Below are 20,981 nucleotides of genomic sequence, written 5' to 3'. Positions count from 1 at the left end.
TTTTTTAACCCAGTACCACAATGTCATAGACCTGAGCTATCCAGATGGTCTCTGTGAACTATCTCATAATGCAAAAGTAGAGTTTTGCTTAATCATACACACACACAGAGGTACGTTTACGTGTTTTTATGTTGTGTGTGTGTGTGTGTGTACACAATTTGCATTGGAGGAATTAAGTCAATAATACCTTGTCGTTATGACCTCAGAAATGTTGGCAGTGCTAGCATCTCGCTTCAGTTGCTAATTCCAGTTACAGTAGTGATTAGAAAAGGAATCCTAACATTTACTGGAATCTGACTTTGGCAAACATAATGAGTCAGGCCCATGTTAGTTTTAAAAGGCTTTTCATAGACCATTCCTTAAATACAAAGGAACAAAGTGGATGGAGAAAGTCAGTCCATACAAAGGTGCATTCTTCCCCTGATGTCAGCATTACAGCAGATCTCACACAGCTACAAAGCTTAATTTCTGGCTCTTTAGCCAATTCAAAACTTAATTTTATAAATGGGATAGAATGGATTAAGGAAGCCTTAAAAGTAAGTGTCAAAGATAAACATGAAATCCAGTATACCTTTTCTCACTCTTTCTGCCTTGTCCTGTCATTTGAAGAAATCTCCCTGGTTGGTTGGTTAGGAAATTTGGAACACAGTCTGTCTTTGTTCTTTACCCTCTGAATTCTAAAATCTCTATTGTTACCAAACAAAGAAAACAGACTAATATTTCTTATGAATATAGCTGCAAAAATATTTAATAAAATACCGGCAAATCCAACCTAGCAATATATTAAATAGATTATAAATCATGTGTACATACTCCACCTGGGATTTATCCTGAGAATGCAAGGTTGGTTTGACATTTGAAAAATCAATCAGTGTAATACAATATATCAATAAAATAAAGCATAAAAAATGATCATCTAAATTGATACAGAAAAAGCATTTGACAAAAATGTAACCTGTTCCATGGTTCAAAGAAACACTAAACGCAAAGTAAAACAAACAAACAAAAAAACCTCTAAGAATAAATGGTACATTGGCCTGGCAGGACTGCTATAACAAAATACCAGGGACTAGGTGGCTTAAACAATATAAACCTATTTTTTCAAAGTTCCTGGGACTCGATGTCCAAGGTCAATTTGTCATCATGTTTGGTTCTAGTGAGGTTTCTCTTTCTGACTTGCAGATGGCCAACTTCTTGTGTTCTCATCACATGACCTTTCCTCTGTGTGTACATGCAGAGAAAGAGAGAGAGAGAGAACTCTAGTGTCTCTTATTGTTGGATGGCCTGTCCTATTGGATTAACCTATCCTTATGGCTTCATTTAACCTTAATTATCTCCTGAAGGGCCCTATCTCCAAATGCAGTCACATTAAGGGTTATGGCTTCAATATATGAATTTAGGATGAGCACAATTCAGTCCATAACAAATGGGAATTTCCTGAGCCTGATAAAAGGCACATGTGAAAACCCCACAGACAGCATTGTACTTAACAGACAGAGACTAAATATTTCTTCTCAAGACCAGGAACAGGACAAGGATATCTACTCTTACCTCTTCTATTCAACTGTGAGTTCTCTTAGCGAGAGCAATTAAGTGAGAAAAGGAAATAAAAGGTACTCAGATTGGAAAGGAAGAAGTAAATCTATTTGCAGATGACATGATCTGACATGTGGAATATCCTCAAGAATCCACAAACAAGTAATAGAATTAATTAATGAGTCTAGCTAGCTTGAGGAAACAACATCAATACACAAAAATCGGTTTAACTCTATCCACTATAATCTACAAATGAGGACAATTCCATTTATGATAGCATCCAAAATAATAAAATACTTAAGGCAACACTTGTGCACTGAAAACTGTAAAAGATGGCTGAAGGGTATTAAGGAGACATAAAAAGTGGAAAGATAGATCATGTTCATGGATTGGATGATTTAATATTATTAGGATGGTAATTCTCCCCAGGGGGATCCACAAGTTCAGTATAATCCCTATCAAAATCCTAACAGCCTTTTCTGAAGAAATGGAAAAGTTCATCCTAAATTCCATTTAGAATTGCAAGAGACCTTGAAGGCCAAAACAATCTGGAAAAGGAAGAACAAATTTAGAACACTGACACTTTCCAGATGACACTTCAAGGCTTACTACAAATCTTTGGTGTGGTATTGGCATAAGGATAGACATATAGGCCAATGGAACAGAATTGAGAGTTCAGAAATAAACCCATATATTTACAGCTAATTGAGTTTTGATGAGGGTGCCAAACCCGTTTATGGATAAAGAACTGTCTTTCACTAATGGTATTGCAACAACTGGAAACCCACATGCAAAGGAGCAACATTGAGCCCGTGCCTCACAAAACACACAAATGTTAACTCAAAATGGATCAACAGCCTTAGCATAAAACCTAAAATAATCAATGTCTTAGAAGAAGACACAGGAATGAATATTCATGATGATGGATTTGGCAGATTTCTTAGATATGACAACAACAAAGAACAAATAGGTAGGTTGGATTTCATCAAAATTAAAAACTTTTATGTATCAAGGAATACTATCAAGACAGGGAAAACACAACTCACAGGATAGCAGAAAATATTTGTGAATCACATTTCTGATAAGAGTCTAGATTATATAAAGATTATATAGATTATGTGTATTATGTATTATATAAATTATAAAGATTACATATATCATACATAGATGATATAAAGAACTCTTACAACAGAACAACAAAAAGACAAACAACTCAAATAAAAAATGGGCAAAGAATTCGAAAAGACATTTCTCCAGAAATGATACACTTATCGCCAACAGGCATGTAAAAAGGTGCTCAACATCCTTAGTCATCAGGGAAACTCAAATCAAAACCACAATGAGATAGCACTTCATACTCACTGGGATGGCCATAATGACCACAGTGGAAGACAGCAGGTGTCGGTGAGGATAATGGAGAAAGTAGAACCATCATGCACTGCTGTTGGGAATGCCAAATGGTGTCATTGCTGTGGAACACAGTTTGTTACTCAATAAGTTAAACGTGGAAGTACCACATGTCAGCACTGCTACTCTTACGCTATACCTGAAATAATTCAGTTCGGGTGGGAGAACAAAAATTTATGCACCCGTGTTCACAGTGGCACTGTCCATGATAGCCAAAAGGTGGAAAGAACCCAAATGTCCAACATCAGATGAATGGATAAACGCAACACAATCTATGCACACAGGAGGGAATAGGCAGTGACTATTTAATGGGTCTAGGTTTCCATTTGGCGTGAGAAAAAAATTCTGAGCTAAAGAGTAGTGATGATTGCAAGCATTTTTTCTATGCCACAGTTTTTAAAAAAATGGAGTAACCAACGTCTGTGTCATGCTTAAACTTCACAGGGTGTTTATGTGTGCCTGAAAGCTTTACTTCACAACAAATATTTGGAACTCAAGAAAGTAGGACCCTTACCGTTTTATTGAAACAAAAAGAGACAAATGCAATATTTACTTAGGACCCGAGCCTGTACCTGAAACTTAAAATATGAGTGAGTGAGGGGCACATGGGAGACTCAGTTGGTTGAACGTCTGACTCTTGATTTTGGCTTGGGTCATGATCTCAGGGTTGTGGGATCAAGTCTGCAAGTTGGGCTTCACGCTGAGTGTGGAGCCTCCTTGGGATTCTCTCTCTCTCTGTCTCTCTCTGTCTCTCTCTCTCTCTCTCTCTCCCTTTGCCTCTCCCCTGCTCTCACTTGCACACACACACATACACACACACACACACTCTCTCTCTTAAAAAAGAACAAAAACCATGAGTGAGTAAGTGAATGCGTGAACAAGCAAATGAATGAAGACCCAAACAGATTCAGAAAGCTGAATTGACTTTCCCAAGTTTACAGACCTGGTGGGCAGGGGCTGGCTTGTATTGTGAAGCTAGCTACAATGGAGGTATATGATCCACGGAAGTGGAGCCAGCATTTAAGCCCATGCCTTCAGTCTCTGCCTGTCACATCCGTCCCACCGTATCGTGCTGTCTGCCAGAAATATATTCCCCGTGTCGTTTTTTCTGTAGTTCAAGGAATTGTTAATAATTTAGAAAACAAGTGATACACATCCATCACTCTCCATTAGCTCGGGCAGCATGAGACCAAACCAGACCAACTCTTCTAGAAGAAAAAGGCAGGGTTTTCGCAAGGTTAAATGGCAAGCGACTCCTAAATGGAGTCACAATAGACCAACAAGGTGAGAATCTCCTGCAAACCCAACGATGACACAACCCCCCCTCCCCACCTCCCCTTCCCCCAGCCTGCTATTGTCAGGCTGTGACATCCTGGAGCTCAGCCATAATGCTCCAGGGCATCCAGTGGCCTCTCCTGCCTTGTCATAATCCCATGTGATACAGCAGAAATAGTTACAACAGGGGTTTCATCGCTTGTCCCTTCGGCTTATGCCTCAGGAAGTTTAACGTTAACCAGGGTGTATTTCCACAGGACCCCGAATATCTGCTGAAAAAAAGTAAAAAGACGTATCTAATTGTCAAAAGATCAGTGTACTTGACACAACATATGAATTTATGAATGATTTGTTGGATTAAATAATTAAATAACTTGTTTAACCTGGATATTGACTCATAAGCATCCACAGTTACATACGATGACCTGGCATTAAATATCGACATACGTGATGAAATCATTCTGGATCCAACCCCAGGGAGGCACCAGGGCACCGAGAAGAAGAGCTGTGTGTCCGGATGTGGACGTCAGCGCCGTGCTCCCAGCTGTGTTACCTTGACCAAGCCTCCCTGTGCTCCCCCCTTTGTCTGTTAAGTGGGCTAATGCCAATACCCGACTCGGAGTCTCAGTATGAGAATTAAAATACAGAGTCCTTGTAGAGCACTCAGCACAGTGCCGGCAAAGAGTAATCCCTCAGAAATATAAACCATCATGGGGCGCCTGGATGGCTCATTCGGTTGAGCATCTGACTCTTGACTTCAGGTCAGGTCATGATCTCACGGTTTGTGAGTTTGAGCCCCGCGTCCGGCTCTGCAGTGACAGGGTGGAGTTTGCTTGGGATTTGCTCTCTCTCTCTCTCTTCCTAAAAATACAATATCTCCTTCTGAAAGTATATATATATATATATATATATATATATATATATATGTACCTGTTGTCATAAAAACCCATGATATGTTGGTGTATGCCAGCTGTTGAGTTACATTAAGAGAATAGTTGAAAACAACAATAAAAACACTGGCTTTGTTCTTTGGTGCAACAAGCTTACAAACAGACTTTCTCTCTAAAACACTTTTCTAGGTACAGTCATATCAGTACGAACAACAACAACAACAACAACAAGAAAAAACAGAAAGAACAGAGAAGTTACACCCCCTGGCCCAAGACTCTCAAAAGGAAGTACGTCCAAGGACTTGGGTAATCCTCAGGAGTGCTCAGGAATCTCGCTCAGGTTGGAATTTTCAAAGTGCATTCACATGACAGAAAGGCCACAGAATCCAGGACAAAACCAGGAGCTGACATCTCGCCTCCGGGATGAGCTGAGAGAAAACTGAACACGGCCGCAATGCCTCTTCAAGCTGTGTTCAGTGGGGGCAAAGGAAAGTCGGGAGAATTCCTGCCAGAAGGAAAATGAAGGCCAAGATGAATGGGGTGGTGAGAGCTCCAGGCTGTGCCGAATCTATTCAAGACCAACAAAATCTCATCAGGCGAAGGTGCGGACCTACAAGCGCCTGACTCAGTGGCTGTCGACAGTGCGGTGGCTTGAGACGCAGACAGACTGGGATCAAAGTCTTGCTCTGGCTGCTTCACTTTGGGCCAACCTTTTTATCCCTCTAAGCCCCATCTGTTCATCTGTATGAGGGGAATGGTAGCGTTAGGTTGAAACATATATGACAGGCAATGCTAGACCGCCTTTATCTCCAAAATTAGCAATTTAATATGGTTCAACCCAATACCTGGTTTCATATGTGTTGATGGTGATTCTAGATGATGTCAAAGTTACCTGGAGCTGGTCCATGGACCATGTCAGCTCTTGTCCACCTATACTGGAAGATTTGACAGAGAGTTGGAAAGTACCAGAAAATGTCCTGATTTTATACAAGGAGAATACTAATACTTTAGGTATTCGAGTACTCCAAGCAAATCATTTGAATTTCCTGATAATAATAATGTCATGTATACCATAATATCCAGGCACTTTTTTTACCCATGTGTCATTCTGATTGTTGTAACAATCTTTTGAGCTGTATGGCTAATGTTGGTCCCCTCGTCACACCCCCAGAAAGTAAGTGATGTGTCCAACAACTTAGATGATAGACACCAGATGTCTTTGCAGCAAAGGCTTTAATTCCAAATTCAGAGTTCTTTCCACTGCTCTATTCTAATTTTTAATGCATTTCTTTCTTTCTTTCTTTCTTTCTTTCTTTCTTTCTTTCTTTCTTTCTTTCTTTCTTTCTTTCTTTCTTTCTCTTTCTTTCTTTCTTTCTTTCTTTCTTCTTTCTTTCTCTTTCTTTCTTTCTTTCTTTCTCTCTTTCTTTCTCTCTTTCTTTTACTTTCTAATCTAGTATAGTTAACATACAGTGTGATATGAGTTTCAGGTAGATAAACTAGTGATTCAATACTTTCATACAATAGCCCGTGCTCATCGCGACAAGTGCCCTCCTTAATCCCCATCCCCTCTTTCTCCTATCTCCTCACCTGCCTCCCCTCTGGTAACCGTCAGTTTGTTCTCTATCATTGAGAGTCTGTTCCTTGGTTTGCCTCTCTCCCTCTCTCTCTCTCTTTCCATTTTGCTCAATTGCTTCTGAAATTCCCCATATGAGTGAAATCATATATTTGTCTTTCTCTGGCTGATTTATTTCACTTAGTGTTACACTCTTCATACTCCTTCTATGTTTACAGGAGAAAAACTCCCAGAAATGGATCTTCAGCTGTAAAACAAAGCGAGCCGCCCTTGGCTGTGAGGGCCCATGTCCCCGATGTCCTTGGAAGAGGAAGGTTTGGGTTACTTGGTAACTGGGGTGAGGGAGCACAGGTTCTCTCTCCTTGCTTAAGTGGGTGGTAAGTACCAAATATTTTCTGTATGGAACCAAGGTTTCCAATTTGGGGGGATTCTCTTAAAACAGCGACTTATCTGAGCTGCTATTAATACAGAGGAACTCCATGCGTCATTATCTAGTAGAGGGAATCAGGATTGGGGTTTCAAGCTGGCAGTTCTTAGAATTAATTTCCTATTTTCTACAAAAGGTCACCTTCCCCATTTTGTTCTTTCTGCCAACAGATCGTAACACTTCTTGACTTACTTATTTTAAAAATGGGAAGGGAGGAGGAAAATCCACGTATTTAAGTATGTAAGCACTGAGCACGGCTGTGCGAGGTTAAGTGTGGTGTAACTGCTACAGTGAGCATCAAAAGCAACATGTCTTTCCAAATTTTCTGAGTGTCTGAGGTAAACGCCTCCCAGTTCAGATCTGTGAGAGTATCTGTTGAGCATAGCGCCTTGGATCCCCGTGCTCCTAACTCGCGTGGCTTTGGTGTGCCGGAGTCACTTTCCAAGTCAAGTGTGAGGTGGTTGGTTGAACCTTTATGGAGAGTCTAGAGTCCTTCATCAGGAGCCCAGTTCAGTGAGGAAGACGTGGACACCGTGTACCAGAGCCAGAACAGGAATTCTCTTTGGCAAGGGCGAATTGTTGCTAATCCTAAAATTCATTTATTTCCGTGAAAAAAGACAACCATATGCCCCATGCAAATGCCTCCTCCCATAATGAGTCATCTCCCTCACCCAATCCCACCTCCAGCCAGGACCCAGGATTGCATTTGAATGTTTATTTATAATTCAACAGAAATTGATCTTGATCTTGTTAAATAGTTCTTTTTAAGTTCCCTCTAAAATTGCTCTTATTAAATAAGAAAAGCAGCACAGACCCTTTCCACTTAGAAGTGTTCCTCTTTTCTCCAGATCTTCAGCAGTATTTTAGGGTTTAAAGGAAGCAAGTCTCGTCCTAAAATGTAAATATAGATCTCCCATTGGCTCCAGACACGGCTTTGCCTTGCGGCTGAATTTTGCTAACAGTCACAAACAAGAGTGGGCTTTCTGCATTACTCAAGTTCTCGAATGACTCGGTGCAATGTTCCATCATTCGAACATTCCTTTATGCGTATAATCAAGACAGGGCTTACTTTGAGACAAAGGTACCCTACTTTCTTCCTTCCAGGATTATAAACCGATCGTGGCTTTAATCTCAAGTGTAAGCATTCAAGGTGGGGGGAATAGTGCAGGTTCATTAATTACATGCTAAAGTTTCTGATTTAGAATGCTCTGTATGGGGACACCAGGGTGGCTTTGTCAGTTGATCATTGGGTCATGATCTCTGGTTATGAGTTTGAGACCTACATTCAGCTCTTTGCAGTCAGCATAGAGCCTGCTTTGGATTCTCTGTCCCCCTGTCTCTCTGCCCCTCCCCTGCTTGCACTGTCTCTCAAAAATAACCATTAAAAAATAGAATGCACTGTATGATCAAAATATCCATATTAACCACATATAGTTTATAAAATGCATTCCATTACCAGGAACGTGACCGTATGAGAACATACGTGTCTCAGTTTAAGGAGTTCTGTATGTGTTTTCACGTTTTCTTTGCTTGTTTATTCTGTGTTGCCCCCTTACCCCATCTCAGTCTGTGTTACTAAGTTGCAAAACTGATAGCCTTTTCTGTTGGTGAAAATTTCAACACTGATATCTGAAAGATTGACCAGGCACCCCAGGACTTGGTAAATGGGAGAGCATGTGAATGAATGAGGAGGGTAAAAAAGAGTAACCTGTTTAGGGAGCCTCTTTGGGAAGAATGCCAATTCCATCCAGGGCAGAAAATCGCACAGTCCAGTGTAGGCAAGTCAGGGAGAAGGTTTTGTGTGATTGGGTGTTTTGAGGTTTAAGGGTCAGAAGTCGTCTCTGGGGAAAACTTTTGTTTTCTTTTTAACTTTTTAAATGTTTATTAATTTTGAGAGAGAGAGAGAGAAACAGAGCGCGAGTGGAGGAGAGGCAAAGAGAGAGGGAGACACAGAATCCAAAGCAGGCTCTGAGCTGTCAACAAAGAGCCCCATGCGGGGCTCCAACTCAAAAGCCATGAGACCATGACCTGAGCTGAAGTCGGACTCTTAACCGACTGAGCCACCCAGGCGCCCCTGGGGAAAACTTTTCTACATAAAAGAGGACTAATAGAGCCAGTCTGGGAAAAACCCAATCATCCTAGGATCACCTGGTTGCAAAGAGGGTAATTTGTACTGAAAACAGAGGTCATTTCTTAGGCCCTGGCAACAAAGAACCCAGGATAGAAAGAAAGAAATTACCTTGCTTTAGAGAGACAGTGGAGACATCTGAACGCAAGGTCCTTGGGTCAGTTTGAGAAAGGCTTTATTCAATGAATTATCCGAGTGTGTACAAATAATCCACTGGGACCCTGTTGCATTCGAGACTGCTGGCTGAATACTTTTATCCAACATCCTTTCTCACTTACCCTCTGTGAATTTCCTTGTCCCGCACAACCAGCAGCCTGAGCGTCACTGCCCTGCCCTCCCCTCTGTGTCACCAAAGCCCATCCGTAGTCAGTAATGAACCCTGCTGGTCTATCACCTGCCTTATCTCCCATCCTTGTCTCTGCCCTCCACTCTTCCCTTGGAGGAGTCTTGGTTCAGGCCCCGATGATGACTTCCAGCCAGGGCTGTTCTGACCATCTTGTAATATCCACCCTTGTCTCCAAACTCTCTTTAATGCATCCTTTCAGGGAAACCCCATCGCAAGTGGATGATGGGGTATTGCATCAGTCTCAAACACAGTATTCCTCCATCAAAAAAATGAGATAGCCATCAGAGGGACGCGTGCCCCTCATCACGACGTGCCACCTACAGGAAGAGTTCTGGAGCCAAATTTACCCCGAAGCCAGCATCTCGTCATAAAAGAGCCAAGCCTACAATCAGAGCCACCCACTACCAGCTGAGTGTCGAATCACAACCCAGAAGCAGCTCTTCCCTGAAAATATTTACCTCACACTCAGCGTGTAGCACATGATCGGGGCATCGTAACAAAGACCGTCATTCAGTAGTTCACATCTCTATAGTTTTGAAAAGTTCCTTTAGGACATTTCTCCCAGATGAAAAGTCAAAACCCAGGCTTTTCACAGGCACTTGAAAAAAGCCAGAAATATCTCAAAATCACCTGGAACATCACCTCCCAGAAATCATCACATTACCTATTGCCTTCTGGTCTTTTGCCTTCGTGTATGTATTTTCATAATTAGGATATATGTACGTATGTGTTGCATACAAATGCATGTATGTGTACATACATATACATATTTATACATACATATTTGTGTAATCTATACATACGCATATATGAATATGCATGTATTCATTCACCATCTTGTCCCCATACTTGGCGCACAGCAGGTTAACATAAACATCAGGTAAAAGAATGAATAATTGAATACACTGGTAGGTAAGAAAACAAAGAGAGTTAAAAAGAAAGAAGGAAAATCTGGTCAAGGGTAAAAGACAAGTAACAGATTCTTTTTGCCTCCCTGTGACATCAGACCTTGGCTACTTCTCAGCCGGTCTTTATCCACGTTGAGCCTCTGAAGCGAGACGGACACAAGGCAAAATGTGCACTCTTGGGTTGGGGAGGGTGGTGGTTCGTGTTTGAACCTACAGATTGATGGAACAAGCGCTCACTTTACTGAATGGAAAGGCAACGCTACCACACAGGGTGATAACAACTAGATTAGAGCCTGAGTCCTCCACTGGGTTAAGGAACCCTCCATCTCCAGTTCTGGAAGACAGGGAGGTGAAGAAAGCCTCTCCATGGCTGGAGGTCGGCCTTGAGATCGAATCTTCCAAAGGCCTGTTTTTCCCCCCGCACACTAAGACGTGGGGTGGGGGGGGGGTCAAGTATAAGCCATGAAATGTCTGCCCAGGGATGAAACAGAGTCCAGCAAAGACGTGCCCCATTTCTCTTTCCTGCTGCACCCTGTCTGCCGTCCAAGGACTGCCCTGATCAGGTGTGTCCGTTTACTTAAGCACGTCCCTTGTGCCTGGTAAGAAAGTTCTGGAGTGTTCTTGTTTAGTTCTCATATATTTATTCCAACATAGCTTACCTTTCTGCTTGTCAAGTTCATATTTGACCAAGCGATGTGCTTACTACATCGTATCAGAGGCTTCCCTGACATCAAGCCATTCTTACATTTCTGTAAGAGAAACACTGCACATCGTGTTTCTTCTATTTAATAGTAGCTGATTAAATTTTTCACACTTGTATTCAGAAGTGATGTTGCTTTACACATGATTGTTTGTGCTTTTTTACATATTATTATCCTGTCATCCTGGTTTCCAGTTTCTTCTTTGTACTAAAACAGAACAGGTGATATTGGAATGAAAAGTTCCTTCAAAATTGGAAAAAAATTTACCTATGATGTCAGGTACATCTAGAACCAGGTCTTTGGTGGAAATTGTTTGCCAAAATTGCCCATTCCTTCCTTGGCTATTGACTTATTCGGCACATCTACTACTTGTCCAGTTAAAGCTGATGACAAACTTCCTCAGAATGTTATCCTCACACTGAATTTTTTATAAGGAAATGTTTGTGTATAACAGCACTCTTGTAATTTTGAAATTCCACTGTACCTCTTTTATATCTCATTTTTCATTTGTAGTTTTCTTTTGTTTCTTTTGTTTCTTTTGTTTCTTTTGTTTCTATATGTCCCTTATTTTCTGAAATGTTCAACTTTTTATTTTCAAAGAATTATTTCATTAAATTTAAAACCAACATACTGCTTTCAACTGGGCTTGTTATAAAAAAAAAAGTTTCCCGCCTTGACCTTTATTTGAATCCTTCTCATTTTAACAAAGTGGGTAATTTAACAAACTGCCCTCAAGATCTGAAAGACTAAGCAGTGAAAATAAATAGAGGTATAAAAGTCCTAAGCAATATACCATAAAACCTCAAATTGCGAGTAATTTGTTCAGCGAATATTCTGCAAAACAGGCAAACATTTTTTTTCCAATATATGAAATTTATTGTCAAATTGGTTTCCATACAACACCCAGTGCTCATCCCAAAAGGTGCCCTCCTCAATACCCATCACCCACCCACTCCTCCCTCCCACCCCCCATCAACCCTCAGTTTGTTCTCAGTTGTTTTTTTTTTTTTAATTTTTTTTTTCAGCGTTTATTTTTATTTTTGGGACAGAGAGAGACAGCATGAACGGGGGAGGGGCAGAGAGAGAGGGAGACACAGAATCGGAAACAGGCTCCAGGCTCCGAGCCATCAGCCCAGAGCCTGACGCGGGGCTCGAACTCACGGACCGCGAGATCATGACCTGGCTGAAGCCGGACGCTTAACCGACTGCGCCACCCAGGCGCCCCTGTTCTCAGTTTTTAAGAGTCTCTTATGCTTTGGCTCTCTCCCACTCTAACCTCTTTTTTTTTCTTCCCCTCCCCCATGGGTTTCTGTTAAGTTTCTCAGGATCCACATAAGCGTGAAAACATATGGTATCTGTCTTTCTCTGTATGGCTTATTTCACTTAGCATCACACTCTCCAGTTCCATCCACGTTGCTACAAAGGGCCATGTTTCGTTCTTTCTCATTGCCATGTAGTACTCCATTGTGTATATAAACCACAATTTCTTTATCCATTCATCAGTTGATGGACATTTAGGCTCTTTCTATAATTTGGCTATTGTTGAGAGTGCTGCTATAAACATTGGGGTACAAGTGCCCCTATGCATCAGTACTCCTGTATCCCTTGGGTAAATTCCTAGCAGTGCTATTGCTGGGTCATAGGGTAGGTCTATTTTTAATTTTCTGAGGAACCTCCACACTGCTTTCCAGAGTGGCTGCACCAATTTGCATTCCCACCAACAGTGCAAGAGGGTTCCCGTTTCTCCACATCCTCGCCAGCATCTATAGTCTCCTGATTTGTTCATTTTGGCCACTCTGACTGGCGTGAGGTGATATCTGAGTGTGGTTTTGATTTGTATTTCCCTGATAAGGAGCGACGTTGAGCATCTTTTCATGTGCCTGTTGGCCATCCGGATGTCTTCTTTAGAGAAGTGTCTATTCATGTTTTCTGCCCATTTCTTCACTGGGTTATTTGTTTTTCGGGTGTGGAGTTTGGTGAGCTCTTTATAGATTTTGGATACTAGCCCTTTGTCCGATATGTCATTTGCAAATATCTTTTCCCATTCCGTTGGTTGCCTTTTAGTTATGTTGGTTGTTTCCTTTGCTGTGCAGAAGGTTTTTATCTTCATAAGGTCCCAGTAATTAATTTTTACTTTTAATTCCCTCAGGCAAACATTTCTAACAAATTTTAACTTGATACATGAGCAATGTCTTGCAATATGAGTTGTACGTGATGCTAAACATCACATGATCACAACCGAGCCAATGGTTCGCCCTCCCTCTCTCTCTCTCGCTGCAGGATTGTGTGGGTGATCGTCTCCCATGTTCAGATGCTTGGTCTCAGGCCATGGTGTTTGGCAGAAATCGGTGATTTTTCAGCACGTTGGAAGGTGCCCACAACTGGCACTGGTGTCTTTTCTGTCATTTCAAAGCACCTGTGGACAGTTCTTTGCTTTTCCAGACAAGAGTGAGCTTAGGAATGCTTTGCTTCATTCTAGGTCAGTCTGCCTGCGGATATAGACCCTTTCCTCTGCTGCCTTATTGCCAGTTACAGTAAACACAGTCTATGACAAGAGTTTATTAATATCTTACTGTAGTCAACATCTGTGTGAGCATATACAATGGCCCTCATGCAGAAAAAGAGTCCATTGAGCTAATAGATAGCAATGATTCTGTTAGTGATAGCGAAAGCCTCCCTACACAATAACCCTCCTCTCTCTCATCTCCCTCACACCAGCCACAGAGGCTTTCAAATGTAAGTGCAGGTTAATTTACTTTTTTAAAATATTTTGTACTTTCTTTATTATGTTGTATTACATCACAGTATCGTAACATTTTATATGAATATTTCGGGGTTGTGGAATGAATCATTTGAGTCTCCATTATTTCTCATGGGAAATTCGCTTTGATATACAAGCGCTTTGGATTACAAGCATGTTTCTGGAACGAATTATGCTCGCAAAGCAAGATTTTACTATAATCGATATTCTCCAACTATTAGATCTGCATAGGCTTTTACACCCAAGAAAAGAGAGTATTTTTCACAAACACACGTAAGACATTTTAAAAATAGAGCCTGCATTAAACTGTAAACGCAGTCTCAATAAATTTCAAAGGTTAAGATGTCAGCTTGTGGCCAACTGGCATGTTCAGCCAAGATGGTGCCTGTGGCTCCCCCAAAATCTAGACTCATGCTTCTTCCCACCCACAGAGCACAGGTTCCCTCTCCCTGAGTGAGACAACCTGAAGGCCTATCCAGTTATTACCTCCAGCTCCGAGTCTGAATGCTGTTTCCTCCAGCAGGCTCCTCTTGTATGCAAAACATCAATACGATGACTGTAGTTCCAGTCTGCCACAGACAGTCCCTGTCAGTGACTGTTGTCCCTGCCTCTCATTTGGTAAAATCAATTCAGATTTTTCATTTTTTTTTTATTGAAGAACTACCATTATCGACAGTTGCATTGAAATAAGCGAGGAGGGCATCAGTAGACATCTACGTTGTCGTAGTCCTGTCTGGGTGTGCAACACAAGCAGCTAGCAGACCAAGTTTAACTTTAAATATGAAAGTGAACCAGTGATGATCTACCCTTTTTCATGAGTGTCATGCACGTGGATGTGCGTATAGCTCTATACGAGTTTATCTTGTTGGCCTCAGGTAACTGTCCCCATAATTAACATACAGAACTGGGATTTTCTGTGTCTGTAAAGCCATGCCCATCCCCTCTCATCCTTTTTTAAATGTTATTTATATGTTTTGAGAGGGAAAGAGAGAGCATGTGCTCTAGAGAGAGAGCTGGAGAGGGGCAGAGAGAGGAGAGAGAGAATCCCAAGCAGGCTCCATGCTGTCAGTGCAGAGCGCGAAGTGGGGCTCAGTCTCACAAATGATGAGATCATGACCTGAGCTGAAATCATGAGTCATGTGCTCAATTGATGGAGACACGCAGGTGCCTCTATGCTCCCTCATCCTTAACACAGACAACCAGTAATCTGTTTTTAATACCTGTGGTTAAGTTATTCCACAAATGTCAGACATTTGTGAAATGCTTTTGGAATTTTATAATAAAACATTTAGACAAGAAAGATTTTTTTAAAGTAAATATTTAATGAAGAGTTAAATAATTAATTTGTATTTCTCAATCAACTTAATGGTGACTATATATCACACAAAATATTTGTGAGCATTTGCCAACCGCCATGTGAGCTGTAGTGTCACAAGAGACCATGAGAAAACTGAAGATAAAAATCTCATGGAGCACCAACATCTACTTTAAGAGTTAGAAAATATGCAAGAAGATGAACAGTCAAGATGTATAAGTGCATTTCATATCACTCGATGAAACATGGCTTTTCATTTGGATCAAATGACCCTTGATTCTGTTGATCTGAAATTCCAAGATTTCTTGTCTGCAATTAAAAGTAAAGTATTAGCTGGGGTGCCTGGGTGGCTCAGTTGGGTGTCTGACTCTTGCTGTCAGTTCAGGTCATGATCTCATGGTTCACGGGATCAAGTCCTGTGTCTGGCTCTGCACTGACAGTGTCGAGCTTGCTTAGGATGCCCACTCTCCTTCACTCTCTCTGCCCCTCCCCTGCTCATACTCTTTCTCTCAAAATAAATAAATACACTTTAAAGAAAAGTATTAGCTTTTCAATGTGTTGGCCCATTGGCAGAAGAACTTTGCAGACATAGAACCGATGTGAGCTTCATATCAACGGCATCGTATGAATCAAACAAAAAAATATTTCAATTCAAGTAATGGTTCAAAGTTTTAGAGTAGTTTGTAGAATCAAAGTAAAGTTTTTGAGATTCAATTTGTTAAAAATGAAACATCTAGGGGCGCCTGGGTGGCGCAGTCGGTTAAGCGTCCGACTTCAGCCAGGTCACGATCTCGCGGTCCGGGAGTTCGAGCCCCGCGTCGGGCTCTGGGCTGATGGCTCAGAGCCTGGAGCCTGTTTCCGATTCTGTGTCTCCCTCTCTCTCTGCCCCTCCCCCGTTCATGCTCTGTCTCTCTCTGTCCCAAAAATAAATAAAACGTTGAAAAAAAAATTTAAAAAAAAAATGAAATATCTAGGGGCGCCTGGGTGGCTCAGTCGGTTGGGCGTCCGACTTCAGCTCAGGTCACGATCTCGCGATCTCGCGATCTCGAGGTCCATGAGTTCGAGCCCCACGTCGGGCTCTGGGCTGATGGCTCAGAGCCTGGAGCCTGCTTCCGATTCTGTGTCTCCCTCTCTCTCTGCTCCTCCCCCGTTCATGCTCTGTCTCTCTCTCTGTCTCAAAAATAAATAAACGTTTAAAAAAAATTAAAAAAAAAAGAAATATCTATCATTTTGGTAAATTTTACTATAAACCCCATTCAAGTATTCAATACTGGGGATAAAAATAACAGCTCTGCAGCAATATTCTGAATGCAAATTCTGATAAAGTGCAATGCTAAAGAAAACGAAGCTCATGAAGTTTACAAAGAACTGTCCTTGGAATTGGTCACGGAGCATGAATAATTAATACGTACAACCCTAACAAGTTATGAGAGTCTACCAACCAAAAGAGAAACTGGTTGAGATTTATACATCCTTAGAATATTCGTTCACTATGATTGTAAGTGAACTACGAACTTGTGACCACATCGATTTAAACAGGAAAGAAGAAGAAACCTCGGGCAGGACAGGGCTTTTCCCCTTTGGTGCCACTGTTACTCAGATTGAGAAAATGATTGAAGGTGAAGGAATGGCTGTAAATCAGTTTGTCAACAAGTGTTGTCAATTTGGGTGATATTGCGTTCGAGAGCAGGTGGCAATCTGTAACCAAAACGATTCCACAGTGGAGTGCTAGAGATCTGTAGCCTTTTGTGTTTCGATAGATGGAATTATTGGAAACAAAGCTGCAAACAAAGTGAAGACCAATCCAGTTACTTTGGATTGAGGAAAGCAATCCTCAAGACGGGATAATTGCATTACAAGAGTCCAAACAATAGACTGGACTTTATGTTGAACATCTACAGCTATGTTGTGTATTGCCTAGCTAGGTAGAAGCGATATTGCCATAGAGCTCTTATTTTTATTTTGGATACATTCACATTCTCTACCAGAACAGAGTTGAAAGGGAGACGTTTCACAACCCGAACCATCTCAGAACAGTCAGAGGAATCATGAGAAGGTGGCCTCCCTGGATCATGTCTGGAGAGTGGCTAGCATCGTGCCAGCTTCAGAGACTGGAGGGAAAGCGAGCCCTTCAGAGGTTCTCATTCTATTCCCAGCTTGCTCAGCAGCTGGTGATGAGAAGATACCGCAACAATGATCAAGCCCTGAGCAGGAAAGCCTCCTCCAACGATCTTTGATACTATCTCTGCCTCTTTCTTGAAAGCATCATGGACGCCCTCAGACCTCTGGTGAAACACAAGATCATAAAAAGAGGACCATGAAGTTCATCCGGCACTGGTCAGACAGATATGTCAAAATTAAGCGTCACCAGCAGAAACCCAGGGGCACTGACGATAGGGTGCGCAGGGGATTCAAGGGCCAGATCCTGATGCCCAACGCTGGTCCTGGTGTGGCTTCCAGAAGTTCCTGGTCCACAGTGTCAAGGAGCTTGAAGAGCTGCTGACAAAAGTGCAACTAATCTTATGTGCTGACGCTGCTCCCAATGTCTCTTCTAAGAACGGCAGATCCATTGTGGGAATGGTGGTAAAATTGCAGTAAAACCATTCATTTAAAATGGATAGAGGCAAAAAAAAAATAATAATGCCTAAGAAAGTATGTAGGCTTGCATACATACCATTTTAATGCAAAAATACTAGAATATTCTCCACTTAGCAGAATTTACTCTGAACTACCAGAGATTTTCCTCAATTAAAATATGTTCTGAAGAGCGACATCAATTAAAAGTGTCACCTCACACCTGTCAGAATGGCTAAAAGCAACAACACAAGAAGCCACAGGTGTTGGCAAGGACGGGGAGGAAAAGGAACCCTCGTGCCCTGTCGGCGGGAATGCAAACTGGGTGCAGCCACCGTGGAAAACGGTATGGAGCTTCCTCAAAAAGTCAAAAATAGATCCACCCTATGATCCAGGAATTGCACTACTAGGTATTTACCCAAAGAATACAAAACAACTACTTTAAAGGGATACATCTACCCCAATGTTTATAGCAACATTATCAACAATAGCCAAATTATGAAAACAGCCCCAAAGTCCATCCACTGAAGAATGGATAAAGACAATGTGGTGTGTGTGTGTGTGTGTGTGTGTGTGTGTGTATTATACATATAAGATATAGAGTGAAATATTACTGAGCCATAAAAAAGAGTGAAATCTTGCTATTTGCAACCACATGAATGGAGGTAAAGAACATAATGCTAAGTGAAATGAATCAGTCAGAGAAAGACAAATACCATATGATTTCACTCCTGTGCGGAATTTAAGAAACAAAAGAAATGAGCATCAGGGAGAAAAAGAGAGAATCAAACCAGGAACCAGACTCTTAACTATAGAGAACAAAGTGACGGTCACCAGAGGGGACAGTGGATGGGGGGGTGGGTGAAAAAGGTGATGGGGACTGAGGAGAGCACTTGTCCTAATGAGCACAGGATATTGTACGCAAATGCTGAGTCACTATATTGTACACCTGAAACTAATATCATACTGTCTGTTAACTAACTGAAATTTAAATAAAAACTTGGAAAAAAATATGTGTAGGAAGCAAGCTGTTAAGATGAACATTTTAGAATGTTTAGGAACAAATGGAACAAGTTTCAACAACGTTGACACTAGTAAAACGTCACAGACTGCTTTTGGCCTGCACCGTCTCTTATTATATTTGACATGGTTGGCTTATGAATTTGGATTTGGGTCACATCTACCATACTTTGAACAGATAATTGTTCCAGACTTCACACACACACACAAAAGGGCCCAATTCATTTTATGAGGTTAGTGTCTTCTCAGTTCTTAAACCAAATGAGATTCGTGCAAATGAGCAAACATTTCTAGATCTATTTAACTTGTGAATATAGATGCAAACATTGTAAATCAAATGTAGGCAACTAAATTCGATGGTGTGTTTAGAAATATCTTACGATATTTAAATAAGTGGAGAAAAATTAACCTGGAGAGAGAACTGAACTTCATCAGTTTGATGAAGAATATAACAAAAGGTTTTAGTAAACACTTACGAGATGAAGGAAATGTAGACGCATTCCATTTAAGTTGGCAATGAAAAATAATATTCACGGTCACCACTTCATTTAACCTAGTGTTGGTGAAGGATCAGAAGAGAAGACAGAAAACCATACTTGTGTGCACATGACATGATCACGTATGCAGGAAAAACATCAGAATCACCAGATAAGCTATCGAAACCAAGAGCGTTCAGCCACTTTGGTTTATTCAAGCTTAGTCTACAAAATTCCACAACATTTCTACACAATAGCAAAAGTCCATCACATGGAGCATCAGTTGCCATTATTCGTGGTAGTTGTTCTATAAAGTCACCACGAGTACTGGGTTAGCAAATACTGAACCATTGCTTAGAGGGGAAATACAAGGTTAAGTTCCAGTGAGCCTCTAGTTACATTTTCATTAATCAATCAATTCATAGCCTTGTTTTATGTGTGCTTCTGTTTAAGGACATCTTTTTAAAAAATTTTTTTTGAGAGAGAGAAAGAGACTGCTTGAGCCAGGGAGGGGGAGAGAGAGAGAGAGAGAGAGAGAGAGAGAGAGAGAGAGAGAGAATCCCAAGCAGACTCCACATTCAGCACAGAGCCCAACGTGGGGCTCAATCCCACAAACCGTGAGATCATGACCTGAGCCAAAATCAAGAGTCGGACGCTTAACCGACCGAGCCGCCCAGGCGCCCCTAAAGACTCTTATTTAATATATATTGTTGATTCACTGGCATCAAACTCACGGCCAACAGCATTATAATTCGGTCACTGATGCCTGAACAGAGCTTTTCTGACTGGCACACGTGTTTTTGCACAAAGCAAATTACAGCCTTCTTGCATGAAATCTAGACAGCACGTTAGCACTATATTTGGGGGCATTTTAAACAGCAAAATCACCCACAAAAATGTGAAAAAAAAGGTCACAAAATAGACCACAAGGAGCTCTTGTACTCGTTTACAGTAGGAGAGCTGAGAGAAGAAGGTGGGGGTGCTCTGTGTAACCTCAGCCAGAAAGACGAGTGAGGACCATTCAAATTCCTTGCCGCTCTGTGCGCGTCTGTGAGTGGAGAAGGGTGCTGTGAGTATTGGTCTGGAGTTAGAGATAAGCTTTAGCAAAGTGATGAACTACAAGTGCGGAATCCGTGAATAATAAGGATCAACTCTGTGTGCGCATATAAAACAGAAAACAGGACGACAAAACTGGCGAAAACATCGAAGTGGCTAGAAAACAGTGAAGACATCTACAGAGAAAATACTGAACTCTAATACAAGACACAGAAAATGATCCGAATAAATAAATCTTCCACATAAACTCCATAAAGGCATGTCTGTACATACACAAAATAATAGAGAATAAAAGAAAGCCAGGTCAATGGAGCAGAAGAGGTTCAGAGGAAAATTGGTGTGTATATGGTCAATAAAAGTGACACACTGGATGAATGTGGAATTTTTTGGAAGACAGCTTTGGAAGATAACTCATGACATAGAGAAAAATTAAGGAGCTCCGTACGATGAGGGCTTTAGATCAGTTCTATCCAATAGAAACGTAATGTGGGATATATACGCAATTTACAATTTTCTAGTTGCCACTTTAAAAAAGTAACAGGTGTAGTACCTTTGATGATATACTTTATTTAACCCATTATGTCCAAG

The 20,981-nt window shown here is 41.2% G+C and overlaps 1 non-coding gene and 1 pseudogene across 1 annotated transcript; both read left to right on the top strand.

Annotated features, from left to right (window-relative positions):
* The first annotated feature begins 5,639 nt into the window (after positions 1 to 5,639).
* Positions 5,640 to 20,981, top strand: part of LOC147583381 (centromere protein T pseudogene) — a 42,054-nt pseudogene continuing 26,712 nt past the window's right edge.
* Positions 17,326 to 17,463, top strand: LOC112860222 (small nucleolar RNA SNORA7). The gene has a single exon (XR_003223599.1). It is a non-coding gene; the product is annotated as a small nucleolar RNA SNORA7 (small nucleolar RNA).

Source organism: Puma concolor, chromosome A2 (assembly GCF_028749965.1).
Source record: "Puma concolor isolate L17-30 chromosome A2, mPumCon1.1.hap2, whole genome shotgun sequence".
In the NCBI taxonomy this organism is placed as follows: Eukaryota; Metazoa; Chordata; class Mammalia; order Carnivora; family Felidae; genus Puma; species Puma concolor.
This window is presented reverse-complemented; position numbering and strand designations above follow the sequence as displayed.